Here is a 13,694-nt window from a genome sequence, read left to right on the forward strand (position 1 = left end):
TGCATTACATGGGCTTGCTCCTACCTATCTCTCTGATTTGGTCTTGCCGTACATACCTACACGTACGCTACGGTCACAAGACGCAGGCCTCCTAATTGTCCCTAGAATTTCTAAGCAAACAGCTGGAGGCAGGGCTTTCTCCTATAGAGCTCAATTTTTGTGGAATGTTCTGCCTACCCATGTGAGAGACGCAAACTCGATCTCAACCTTTAAGTCTTTACTAAAGTCTCATCTCTTCAGTGGGTCATATGATTGAGTGAAGTCTGGCCCAGGAGTGTGAAGGTGAACGGAAAGGCTCTGGAGCAACGAACCGCTCTTGCTGTCCTTGCCTGGACGGTTCCCCTCCTTCCACTGGGATTATCTGCCTCTAACCCTATTACAGGGGCTGAGTCACTGGCTTACTGGGGCTCTTTCATACCGTCCCTAGGAGGGGTGCGTCACTTGAGTGGGTTGAGTCACTGATGTGATCTTCCTGTCTGGTTTGGCGCCCCCCCTTGGGTTGTGCTGTGGCGGAGATCTTTGTGGGTTATACTCGGCCTTGTCTCAGGATGGTAAGTTGGTGGTTGAAGATATCCCTGTGGTGTGGGGGCTGTGCTTTGGCAAAGTGGGTGGAGTTATATCCTTCCAGTTTGGCCCTGTCCGGGGGTGTCATCGGATGGGGCCACAGTGTCTCCTGACCCCTCCTGTCTCAGCCTTCAGTATTTATGCTGCAGTAGTTTATGTGTCGGGGGGTTAGGGTCAGTTTGTTATATCTGGAGTACTTCTCCTGTCCTATCCGGTGTCCTGTGTGAATTTAAGTATGCTCTCTCTAATTCTCTCTTTCTTTCTCTCTCTCGGAGGACGTGAGCCCTAGGACCATGCCTCAGGACTACCGGGCATGATGACTCCTTGATGTCCTCAGTCCACCTGGCCGTGCTGCTGCTCCAGTTTCAACTGTTCTGCCTGTGATTATTATTATTTGACCATGCTGGTCATTTATGAACATTTGAACATCTTGGCTATGTTCTGTTATAATCTCCACCCGGCACAGCCAGAAGAGGACTGGCCACCCCACATAGCCTAGTTCCTCTCTAGGTTTCTTCCTAGGTTTTGGCCTTTCTAGGGAGTTTTTCCTAGCCAACGTGCTTCTACACCTGCATTGCTTGCTGTTTGGGGTTTTAGGCTGGATTTCTGTACAGCACTTTGAGATATCAGCTGATGTACGAAGGGCTATATAAATACATTTGATTTGATTTGATTTGAAGTGCATCGATGACGTTGCCCCCACAGTGACAGTATGTACATATCCTGAACAGAAGCCTTGGATTACAGGCAACATCTACACTAAGCTAAAGGGTAGAGCTGCCGCTTTCAAGGACTGGGACTCTAACCCGGAAGCTTACAAGAAATCCCGCTATGCCCTCCGACGAACCATCAAACAGACTAAGCGTCAATACGGGACTCGAATCGTACTACCACGGATCCGACAGTCGTCGGATGTGGCAGGGATTGCAAACTATTATGGACTACATAGCGAAACACATCCGCGAGCTGCCCAGTGACACAAGCCCACCAGATGAGCTAAATTACTTCCATGCTCGCTTCGAGGGAAGCAGGGTTGCAGGGTTAAGAGACAATCACTCATCTAGAAGAGAGAAGAGAACTGATCTTGCAATTCAAGACGTCAGAGCGAGAGAACAAGAGAACAGTGAGAGAGCAAATTAGAGGAAAAGAGAAAACAAGGAGGCTGGGGTGATTTCTGGCACCGTTGGGTTAATTCAATGTATTTCAGCTGCATTTGTCTTGTCAGATATTCATAAAGCTGGAGTAGGAAAAAGAGAGAGAGATGAGAGCGAGAGCGACTGAGAGGCTCGACTGGCTGGAGTTGCAGCAGCACAGCAGACACAGGACAAAGGTAAAGTGAGGGAAAGAGCAGGGCGGCTCTAGCCTGTTGGGGGCCCTAAGCGAGATTTGGTCGGCCATGATTACTACAAGTTTAGATAGCTGGCTAGACTAATTTACCAATCTAAAAATTGTTAGGTGATGTTGCTTATTGAGTCACTGTCAGTCACTGACATAACAGGAGAAAAACTGCTGATGCACAACCAAATTTCGAACATGCACCTTGTGAATTCTGCTATTCTGTAAGTTATGACCCCAACTGAGTTCCTAAGAGGGGGTTGGGGGCCTCCTAGCAGCCTGGGGGCCTAAGCGACCGGAGCCGGCCCTGGGAGAGAGACACTCTGGACTCTTTTGTGCAGTGCAGTGCTAAGGAGAGAGAGCGAGAGAGAGAGTGAGAGAGAGCAAGATACTCTTTTCACCTGAAGATTACTTTGTTTCACACACATTCACTCTGAGCGCAGGCAGGAGCGAAGAGGTAGAGCAGGCAGCTGAGCTTTTCAGGAGGTGTCAGTCCTATTCTTCCCCTCCAAGTCCTCTTCCTCTTTTCTTTCACTCATTTATTCTTCTTCTGATTGCACCAGACTTTTCACCAGAGCTGTGCGATCAGTAGGAGGTCCACATTTTGAAATAAGAACTCCACAGTTCCACAGACAGACAGACAGACAGAGAGACAGACAGACATAGAGACTAAAGGAAAATGAGAGAAAAAATGAGAATGTAAATGAATGGAATGACAGAGATAGAGGAAAGAAGTTAACTTCTGAAGAGTCATCCAGTACTTCGGGCTGCGGTGTGCGTCATCAGGTAGGATTTTTCTTTATTTGTTATAGTTGTGGTGAAATGTAAACAAGCAGCAAAAAAGCTATTTCCATTTATGCTCAGAATGCTTGACAAGTGAAAATAACAATATCATTTCCTTGAACTACATTTTTTTATAATTGTATACTAACACTGACAGACATTAAATGCAATAATAGCATGTTTCAAACTATACGTAACAAAAAATATACTGTATACAATTGTGAAAATGTTGTACATTTGCTGTGTATCACCAATTACAAGCATAATTGAGTTGGAAAGCTCTATCAGATACACAATAGTATCAACATAGAATATCATCTGTATACTGTATTTGTTAAAATACTTTATTTTCAATTTCTGTGGAGTGATGTTGACGGTGGTGTTGTTGTCAATGTGGCTGATTGTGTCACACATCATGAGGGAGGAAGAGAAAATAGAGAGTTTGGATAGATGGAGGGACAGAGACAGAGATAGAATACTGTGTTTAATGAGATCCTGTCTACTTGGGGAGGAAGGGAGAGAGAGAGTGAGAGAGACTGACTGACTGACTGAGAGACTGACTGACTGACTGACTGACTGACTTTAATGAGACATCCTCATTACACCCACTCACACACACACACACACACACACACACACACACACACACACACACACACACACACACACACACACACACACACACACACACACCAACACAGTACAATACACAATCCAGCGCCACATCACAAACATTCAACCAGTCCTTTCCAGACTTACAGACAGCCCCCCTGAGCCCCCATACCTCCTTAAGCATCTCCACACTGTTAAAACTAGAATTATACACTAAGGCACGCTGAGACCATCCCTTTAAATAAAAGCACAGGGTCCGTTGCCCCCCTCCTTCTGACCTTGTTCCTTGTTGTAAGCCAAAGAGACAAAGAAAGAGAGTAGAGAGCGAGAGACAGAGGCAGAGAATAGAAAGAGAGAGCAAGAAAGGTGTAGGGGATAGGGGGAAAGAGGAGAGAGGGAGCCAGATGAAGAGAGGGAGACGGGTTGAGAGCTGTCAGCCAACTCTGTAACCAAGGCAGCTGACATGAGGGAAAGCCAACAGACGATACTGGGAATTCTACTTTTCACCCTATCTGAAACAAGACAACTCTGCTCTGCCAAACCCCCTGCCTCCCCCTCATCCACCCTGGATAAAGATTTTATTGTATTGTGCAGTGAATTCATTAAGCAGCTACATGTATACGCTCTTCTGGTCACACCACCACCATCCTTCTCTCTCTTTCTCTTTCTTTCTCTTTCTTTATCTCCTCTTTTTCTCCATCTCTCTGTTTCTCTCTTTTTTTCTTTCTCTCTTGCTCTCCATTTGTTTCTCTCGCTTTCTCTCTTTCTTTCTCTTTCTGGATGACCCCCCCCCCACTCCCCTTCATCCCTCTTTTACTATTGACTCATAGTCAAAGGACACTCCTATCAGTCTATTTCAGAAAAGAGAGTTTTAACATGAAAGCTGTAATTAATTAATTATTCAGTTTTTGCCAGCAGGGTACAAAAACAGCAAATCAAAGGTTACCTAAGGCTAAATGCAGACAAACTCTGAACTGCTGAAGACAGTTTCTCCTTAGAATGCTTCGCAAATTGAATTGTAATCGCTGCTCTTTCCTTGGTAAATCAGATGTGGACTTAAAATCCACCTATGGTTAATTTATAAGGCAATAAATCAAAGAGAATAGAAAGATGCAATAACAGAAAAAAATAGGAAGGAAAAAGTAGGATCATTGAATATTTGACCACCACAGTGCAGCTATGATAAATTATCATCAAAAGAGGGACGCGGCGGGAGTTGGAGGAAGGGGTGGGCAGTGGAGGAGAATAGGAGGCAGCGGAGGAGAGGAGGGAGCAGGGGAAAGGTGGTATGGGCAGAGGAGCACTGAGAAAAATTGTTTCTCTGCATGTTGCCCATCATCATCTCTCCATGTTGCTGGTCGAGCTAGTCACCTAATAAAAACCGCTCTGCATTGTGTCTGCAGAGATCGGATGTGTTCTGATTGTGTGGAAATCAATAGAGGTGTGAATTCTTAATAATTGAATGACTGTAGGAGTCCTGCACCTAGTATTTTATCGGGTACCAAACAGACAGCACCTATGAAATTGTGGCATGCAATAAGATCTCTGTTGGCATTGTTTTGGTCTGGGAGAAAAGCTCTCTGTCAATCACTCACAGGGTGGTAGTGTACACACACCGCGTTTTACATTATCCACCGATGGTGTTTTTGGTCAAATACAATGCAATACCACAGTGAACAGTAACTTTACCATGTTATTTTATATATTGATTTAATTTATTTTATTATAAGTGTCATGCATTTTCAGGATGCCCAGCCCACATGGGCTTATAGAACACTGAATGCATGATTCATAGTTTGCATTTACAGTGTGTTATAATCTCTATTGACATGTATTTTTTACTTCCTGATCATGAAATGTTCTGTATGTAAACCCCAAGGCATTTCTAACTCAAATACTTCTAGTAGGTTGAACTCAAAGTCAATGAAAAGTCATTGAGTGATTGATTGATTAGTCGTATGTTACACAAAGATAAATAACATGCCTTTTTCTAAACAAATCCAATCATCAAATTACAGTTTTTGCTCCAGTTACTGAAATGGTTGTTCCAGTTTAAATGGTTTAGGTGGTCGAAGCAGGAACTGCTTTAAATTCTTTGGGATAACCCCATTCTCTCAATTTCTGCCTGAAGACATACCCTAATCGAACTGTCTGTAGCTCAGGCCCAGAAGCAAGGATATGCATATTCTTGGTATCATTTGAAAGGAAACACTCTGAAGTTTGTGGAAATGTGTATGTAGGAGAATATAACACAATAGATCTGGCAGAAGAAAATACAAGGAAATAAACATAAGTTTTCTGTTTTTTATTGTTGTTGCATCCTATTTCAACTGAACAAGAACAGCCAAACATTCAGATATGATGCTGGGGATAATTTCGATGCAGAACAGAAGAGGGCAACAGTATTTGAGAAAAGTTTCAGACAGATATCTTCGGGAATGAGTGAGCTACATGACATTGAGCATGTAGTCATCCAGGTGTCCCACACAAGTTGCCCAAATGTACCCAAGTGGCCAAATTGGTACAGTGATACATTTTGATGTAAATAACTATATACAAAATACTAAAATGATATTCTAACACACCCTCAAACACATTTTTAAACCAAATTAAAATATGAAAAAAATGTAAAATAACAAGGGTAACTATTTCCACACATTCAATGTATAATGTACAATATTGCGAAGACCCTCAGTCCTCTACACAAAATTGTGCTTCTGATGCTATGACCCATAGCAGTCTCTTTCTGCTGTAAAGCAGAGGGTTACTGAACAAGTGGTGCAGGTGATGGGGCATTTCCTGTGACAAAGCGCACAACGACACCTCCCCACTGTGCCCTTTTTGCCCCGAGGCACATTCATGCATGCAGAGATGAATTTGGGCAGGTGAACACCACTGGTTGAAGGAGCAGAAGGGACAGAGGTAGTGGGGACAGAAGGTGCTGCAGCGGACTTGCTGTAGCAAGCAAGCTCCTGGATGAGCAGTTCTCTGAAGGGTAGCTGTGAGATGGGGGGCTGTCCACAGCTCTTAGCCATTTCCTTCTGGAGGATGAAGGAATTCACCACAGCAATGTCGATGAAATTATAGAAAAATGTCTTGTACCATTTCATTGTCTTGTGGAGAACATTGTAGTAACCTATCAGCGCATCTGACAGGTCCACACCTCCCATGCCTTGTTGTAGTCCTTGATAGCTGCAGGAAGGGGGACATTTTTGGTGGTCCATGCCCCAGTAGCGCCCTTCACACGCCTGACGATGTTATCTCCACTGAAGGAATTGTGGACACTGGAGCACATGACCACCTCTCTGGAATCCACCCACTTCACAAAGAGCAGGCCATCTTGTCGAATCCATCTCATGTATTGTTTTAGGCTAATTCTGTCCCTTGAGGCTACCATCCTCTCATCGATGGAAAGGTTGTGGGCGGGCTGAAAATAGGTCTTGCAGGCCTCAACCACAATGTGGTAGAGAGGTTTTATTTTGCAGAGCTTATCAAACCTTGCAGTGCCTCGCTTCTTCTCATTGTCCTCATCAACTTCTGGGTCACGTGATATTGTCAGAAACCTTTTGCATGACATGACAGTGGAGGCGAAAGGCAGTTATTAGAGGGGAGCAGTTTTCCAGTAGTCTTTCAGGGTTTTCAGCTTCACAAGACCCATGTAAATGACCATTGACAGGTAACAAAAAAGATCTGACATGGAAATGGACTTCCATCCCTCTTTCTTGCCTGCCTGCTTCTTAGCACCATACTTATTAGTGTTCAACATCAGGGAATCAACAACTGACCAGGTGAAAAACAGCTGAAAAAAGTTGAATGGTGCTGTACTTTGAGGTCATGTCCAGCTGAGGTCCTGGTGGCCTTTTCGGTCTGAATGTTGGAGGAGGTGGCTCGACATCACTGACTTAATTGACTTCACACCTGGCCGGGCGGGGGTAGGTGTGGAGCCGGAGACAGCAGGGGTCCGGCTGGATGAACCAGCTTCTGTGGGGGATGGGCACCTTGGCAGTGGGGGCTCCCAGTCAGAGTCGCTGGGACTGTGAAATAAAGACAGACACAGATTATATATAGAGGAGGGAACCAAATCACTATGGTGAGATGTTGTTCCATTCTACACCATTCCATGTTTAGATAAAATAAATTTTAAAAAATATCTAATATATACAGACACAGACATACACACATACACCCACAATGTAGAGCCATGTGTACTTTACACATTTCATTGCTGATTATATGTTTATATATTTCAAAAATATATATATATATCTCCGAACAACTCAAATGAATACATTTTATTTATTAATTTCAAACAACGGCATGAGAAGTACTAACCATTCCAACCCTGCATCTTCTCCATACAAGAACATTTCCTCGGTTTGTGAGTCAAAACTATTGTCACTATCTGACTCATTTTGTAGTAATTATGTCTCACGTTTTCTATCAACTTCATTGATAATATCGTGTAGATCTGTATACCTAGACTTTGCCTTTTATTTCCCAGATTTAGTCGCAATAATTCTTCAGATAACACTGTGGAAAATGCTCTTGAAACAATACTGCTATGCGTAACCAGCGTGGCTGCTTCAGGTAACATTTTCAATGGCGAATGAGTGTCTTTACCCTCGAGTTTCAAGCAAGGGCTAGTCTTCCCAGATATAATTATACATTGCCGTTTACCTCAGCTCATCGGCTATCTACCAAGCTAGATTTCAAGACGATCAGTGGTCATTGGGCCGAAATACAGCCAAACAACGAAGCACTGGTATGTCATTGGTGCGCAATGATGTCATTGTTTGGTGTGTTCAAATCAGTTCCTTTCGGTCAATACGAAAGGAACTGCGAAAATAACCATGACGTCTGCTTGTGTTACTAACAAACAGAGGACTGAAATGAAACCAACCATGGCTAGATAAACGTAAGTTTAATGTGAGTAATTACATCGAATGTTTCGTCGAAAGTTGAAGGAGATGGAATTCATGACACAAGCCATTTACAAAATGTTTAGTGTCCGGCTATAAAAATGGATTTTATCGAACAAAACAGCCATTTATTGTGTCGATTGGACCTTTTCTATTGCCAAAAGAAGAAGATCTTCAAAGGTAATCTATTATTTTATTGCTATTTCTGACTTTTGTGACGCTAATGCTTGGTTGGAAAATGCTAGTAATACTTGTGGGCTGGGCGTTGTCCTCAGATAATCGCATGGTAGGCTTTCGCCGTAAAGCCTTTTTGAAATCTGACACAGCGGCTGGATTAACAAGTAGTTAAGCTTTTAAATGATGTAAAATACATGTTTTTACAAGAACGTTTAATTTTACGAATGGTGTATTTAGAATTTTAGTGCTCAGCAATTTCACCGGATGTTAGCCAGGTGGGACGCTACCATCCCGCCTATCCTAGAGAAGTTATTAAGGAGAATGGCAGCAGTGGGCTGCCATTCAAAAAAAGTGTTATATTTGTGGCTACATTCAACTGGTGAAAGTTGATCATGATATGGTAAAGGTGGTAAAAAAATCCCTACACTTTGCAGTTTTTGCAATATTTTCACAGTTTGCCATCATGGAAAAATTTATAGAATTGCAAGAAATAAAAAAATACATTTTCTCTCCCCTGTCAAGATGGAGTCCACTAAAATGTTTTGGCGTAAGGTGGGGGCCCCACAACCAAATCTCTCTTATTAAGGCTCCCAAAAGGCTAGAGCCATCCCTTCATGTGAGAAGATGTTTTTTCAAGGTAGATGATTGTAATTACATTAATTCAAGCAACACAACATTAACATAACTCAACATCCTTGGATTTCCAGGATGCTGAATCTGCTCCATCTTAATTTTACTCCTTGCACTTCTATTGCAATGCAAGAGGAGCACATCATAATCACTACATGTATTGATCACTGTACATAGGGCGTGTGTGTGTGTGTGTACAATCGTGTGCATGCGTTTGTCAAACGTAATCCACAACCTCCCACACATGTTGAAAGGGCCCACCTCAATCACGCACCAGCAGATCTAGCTTGCTATTTCATTACTCCACTTCTTTCTGCAACTCTTTCTAACTTGAGACAGTGAATTATTTCATCCCCTCTTGGGATTATGAAAGCAATCATGTTTTATTTTCATTTTCTTTCCTGTCTAGCTCTAAGGCAATGAATCTATTGAAAAAGACAGTTGCTTAGGGTAATTGACAGAAACACCTTGGCAAAGACTGAAATGAATTTAAATTGATTCACCCAAGCTTTTTTCTGACTCTGACTCTCACTGAGACAAGGTTCTCGAGGAGGACATTTCAAACATGCAAGGCCACATGCTGAAATCAATTTCCAAATGAAGTTGATTAGAGCAATGTACTGGAGCTGTGGGCTGTCTCTCTGTGTAGAGCATTCAGATCAGACGGCACAGGGCTGCAGCGTGAGGGTGTTACAGGGATGGTGTGTGTGTGTGTGTGTGTGTGTGTGTGTGTGTGTCTGGGGCGAAAGGCGAAATGGTGCTGAGTGGCATACCAAAGCTCATCTTAGTTGTTGCATGGCTCATTCTACAGTTCATTAGCTATGTGTGTGCCTTCTCTGCCTATATACCGACTATGCGCTGAGCTTAAGAGTCCTGCGGCCACTAAGGGGCCCCACACACCAATTTGTATTTTTAGGAATTTCGTTTTTTGATACAAAGCATAACATAGTACAGTATACAATAAAGAAGTTATACTTTACCGTAATGTGAAACTAGGGGACACTATTTTTATTTTTGGAAAAATAACGTTCCCAAAGTAAATGGCCTATTTCTCAGGACTAGATGCTAGAATATGCATATAATTGACAGCTTAGGATAGAAAACACTCTAAAGTTTCCAAAACTGTCAAAATATTTTCTGTGAGTATAACATAACTGATATTGCAGGCGAAACCCTGAGGAAAATCCAATCAGGAAGTGCCTCTTATTTTGAAACTGTTGTGTTCCTATGCATCCCTATTGGCCATTGAAAGGGATATCAACCAGATTCATTTTTCTACGTATTCCCTAAGGTGTCTACAACCTTTAGACGTAGTTTTACGCCTTTATGTTGAAGAATGAGCGTAAACGACTACATTGCGTAAGTGGCCAGCTGAGGGCCCTCAGAGTGATTCTTGCGTAAAAGACAGAGGTAGTCATTTTTCCTCTTCCTCCTCCTGAAAAGCTAATTGTCCCGGTTGATATATTATTGAATAGATATTTGAAAAAAATCTTGATGATTGATTATAAAAAACATTTGCCACGTTTCTTTCGATATTATGGATATAATTTTTTTTTTTTTTCCCGGCGTTGTTGTGACCTTTTGAGGATCTGAGGACCCATGCAAAATCTTTTCAGTCTCTTTAGGGACAATAGGTTTTGTCATGCCCTCTTCACGGCTGTCTTGGTGTGTTTCGACCATGATAGTTTGTTGGTGATCTGGACACTACGGAACTTAGCTCTCAACCTGCTCCACTACAGCCCAGTCCATGAGAATGTGTGCGTGCTCAGTCCTCCTTTTCCTGTAGTCCACAATTATCTCCTTTGTCTTGATCACGTTGAGGGAGAAGTTTTTCTCCTTGCACCACATGGTCAGGTCTCTGGCCTCCACCCTATAAACTGTCTCATCATTGTCGGTGATCAGGCCTACCACTGTTCTGTCATCAGCAAACGTAATGAAGTTTGTTGGAGTCGTGCCTGCCCCTGCAGTCATGAGTGAACAGGGAATACAGGAGGGGACTGAGCATGCACCCTTCAGGGTCCCCTGTGTTGAGGATCAGCTGGAAGCGGCCTGTCAGGAAGTCCAGGATCCAGTTGTAGAGGGAGGTGTTTAGTCCCAGGGTCCTTAGTTTAGTGATGAGTTGAGGTGTAGTCAATGAATAGCATTCTCACTTAGGTGTTCCTTTTGTCCAGTTGTGAAAGGGCAGTGTGGAGTGCAGTAGAGATTGCATCATCTGTGGATCTGTTGGTGGGATATGCAAATTGGAGTGGGTCTAGGGTTTTTGGGGAAATGGTGTTGTTGTGATCCATGACCAGCCTTGCAAAATATTTCATGGCTACAGACATGAATGCTACGGGTCGGTAGTCATATTGGCAGGTTACCTTAGTTTTCTTGGGCATCGGGACTATAGTGGTCTGCTTGAAACATGTTGGTTTTACAGAATCAGACAGGGAGAGGTTGAAAATGTCAGTGAAGACACTTGCCAGTTGGTCAGCGCATGCTCGGAGTACAAGTCCTGGTAATTCGTTTGGCCCTGCGACTTGGCTAGAGCCATTTCTTGGCTAGCTGTAGACTAATGTTAGCTAGCTAACATTGAACCTGGTTGTTTAGCTGCCTGCAGATTCATGCAGGGTAGTAAAGTCATGAGTTGGGATTATGGTACATTTTTTACCTAGCTAGCTCGCAAGCAAAAGACTCCACTATGCAAGTGACAATTTTTGCTGCGTTCGTAAATTCAGTCTGGCCATCCGATTTCAGAGCACTCTCATCTGAGTGTGCCAGAGCACAGAATAACTGATGAATTTACGGACGCTCAACACCTGTTGAATATGACCAGTGTCAGTAAATGCCAGCATTTAAAAAAAAATGTTGCTAGCAACACAGTTACAGTCACCAATGTCTGAATAACATGAAAACAGCATAACCAGCTCTGCTAGGGCAAGTAAAATGGTCAGATTGGGGTGTTCTCTCATTATATGTCTGGAAGTAGCAAGCAAGCTAGCCAATGTTAGCCAGTTAGCTTGACTGCTGTTGTGAGGTCAGAACATTTGGATCAACCCTGCTCATCGGATCAACCCTTGAGGCTAAAGCTTACGAGTGTGGGAATGATGCTGAATGGGTACAGACAAGGAAAGGCTCTCCAGTAGCTGTACCAAAGCATTCAACGGCCATTTTCTCAAAAGTGATTTTACAAGTTTATCAACTTTCAAAGCAGAATTACATTCTCATTGTTCCTCAACTGTAGAGTATGATATACCGTTTTGTAGCTCTGAGTCTCTACTTTTATCCAATGTAAACAACACAATTTCAAATTGTACTACATAAGACCGATTGGAGCTGTTATATTAAATATATTGGATAGATTTTGCACACATGTACCCTTAAAGGTACCGACCAATACCATGTGAGTAACGAACAATGTGGGCCATAAGCGCATCTGAAGTATCCTATAAGTATAACTGTAGAACCTTTCATTTGTTCTACCTGGATCCAGAGGGTTCTTCATGAGATGGTTCTGAATGAAACTCAAAAGTGTTCGCCTAAGGACAAATCAAAGGGAAGGGACAGATTATAGAAAAAGGGACAGGTAATAGAAACCTGCAACCAGAGGGGTCTTCATGAGAGGGTTTTATGTAGAACCCAATTTGGTTCCGCTACTTGGAGAAAAAAAAATACAGGGTTCCCGAAAGTGTTCCTTAGAGGGACAAACTACATAATGACAGGATTTTTTTGAAGTGCAGTGTTAATAAAGGAGTGTTAATGGAAAACCACACACATCATTATGTTTCCCAGCATGCTTATTGCGGGTATATTTTTTGAATTTGTTATTTCAACATCATACTTGTTGTATGTACATTGTTTTATTAATTCATTTTATGCTACTCAAATAAAAATAACATGCATTTTAATAAACTAATCCAATCTGGTTTTTGGATTTATTGTACCCGTTATGGAAATAGTTGTTCCAGTTTAGATGCTTTGGGTAGTCTCCTGATTAATCTGCCAAATTGGGCAGTTTACTCGTGCATAAAAATCTAAATATTGAATATCCCCACGTTGGCTGGATTCAAACAGGAATTACACATCACTTCTGCAAACCAGCATAAAGTGACCTGTTAACCATGAGTTTTAAGCCACTATAGTATGGTAAAGATAGTCCCTGAAAATTAGGCTTTATGAAATATGTGTTGTATTGTAGAAAATTATTTGAATGATAACATACAGTATTTGCTTGGTGAAGGCCACCGGACTGAAAAGGAAGGAATGCAACATCCAAGTTTCTGTCCCGAACAAATACAGTCATGGCTGTTAAATAAATAATTGAAGCTGTTTTTAGATTGATTTTAGACTGATATTGCTAGCTACTTATTTACTTCAGCCTGCCTAGTCAGCTAGCTAGCCAGAGAGTTTTATTTAGCTAACGTTATCTGGCTAGCTAACTGTTATTGTGCTTTCTGTTTGTATGTACCATGCATTGGCATCCATCGTGGAGATTATATTTTATCTTTCCAACCAGGCAAAGTACTACGAATGCACAACTGATCTCGATAAGGGGCGCAACATTCGTCGGGGGTCAGAGAAATTCACAATTCACGGTAACGTTAAGTAATTAACTTCTATTAGATCACTGGAAGGATTTATTGTACAACCATTTTTCAACACTTAGCCATTTAGTTGGTCATCTAAACACAGCAA

The sequence above is a fragment of the Oncorhynchus mykiss genome, chromosome 11 (genome assembly GCF_013265735.2).
Source record: "Oncorhynchus mykiss isolate Arlee chromosome 11, USDA_OmykA_1.1, whole genome shotgun sequence".
In the NCBI taxonomy this organism is placed as follows: Eukaryota; Metazoa; Chordata; class Actinopteri; order Salmoniformes; family Salmonidae; genus Oncorhynchus; species Oncorhynchus mykiss.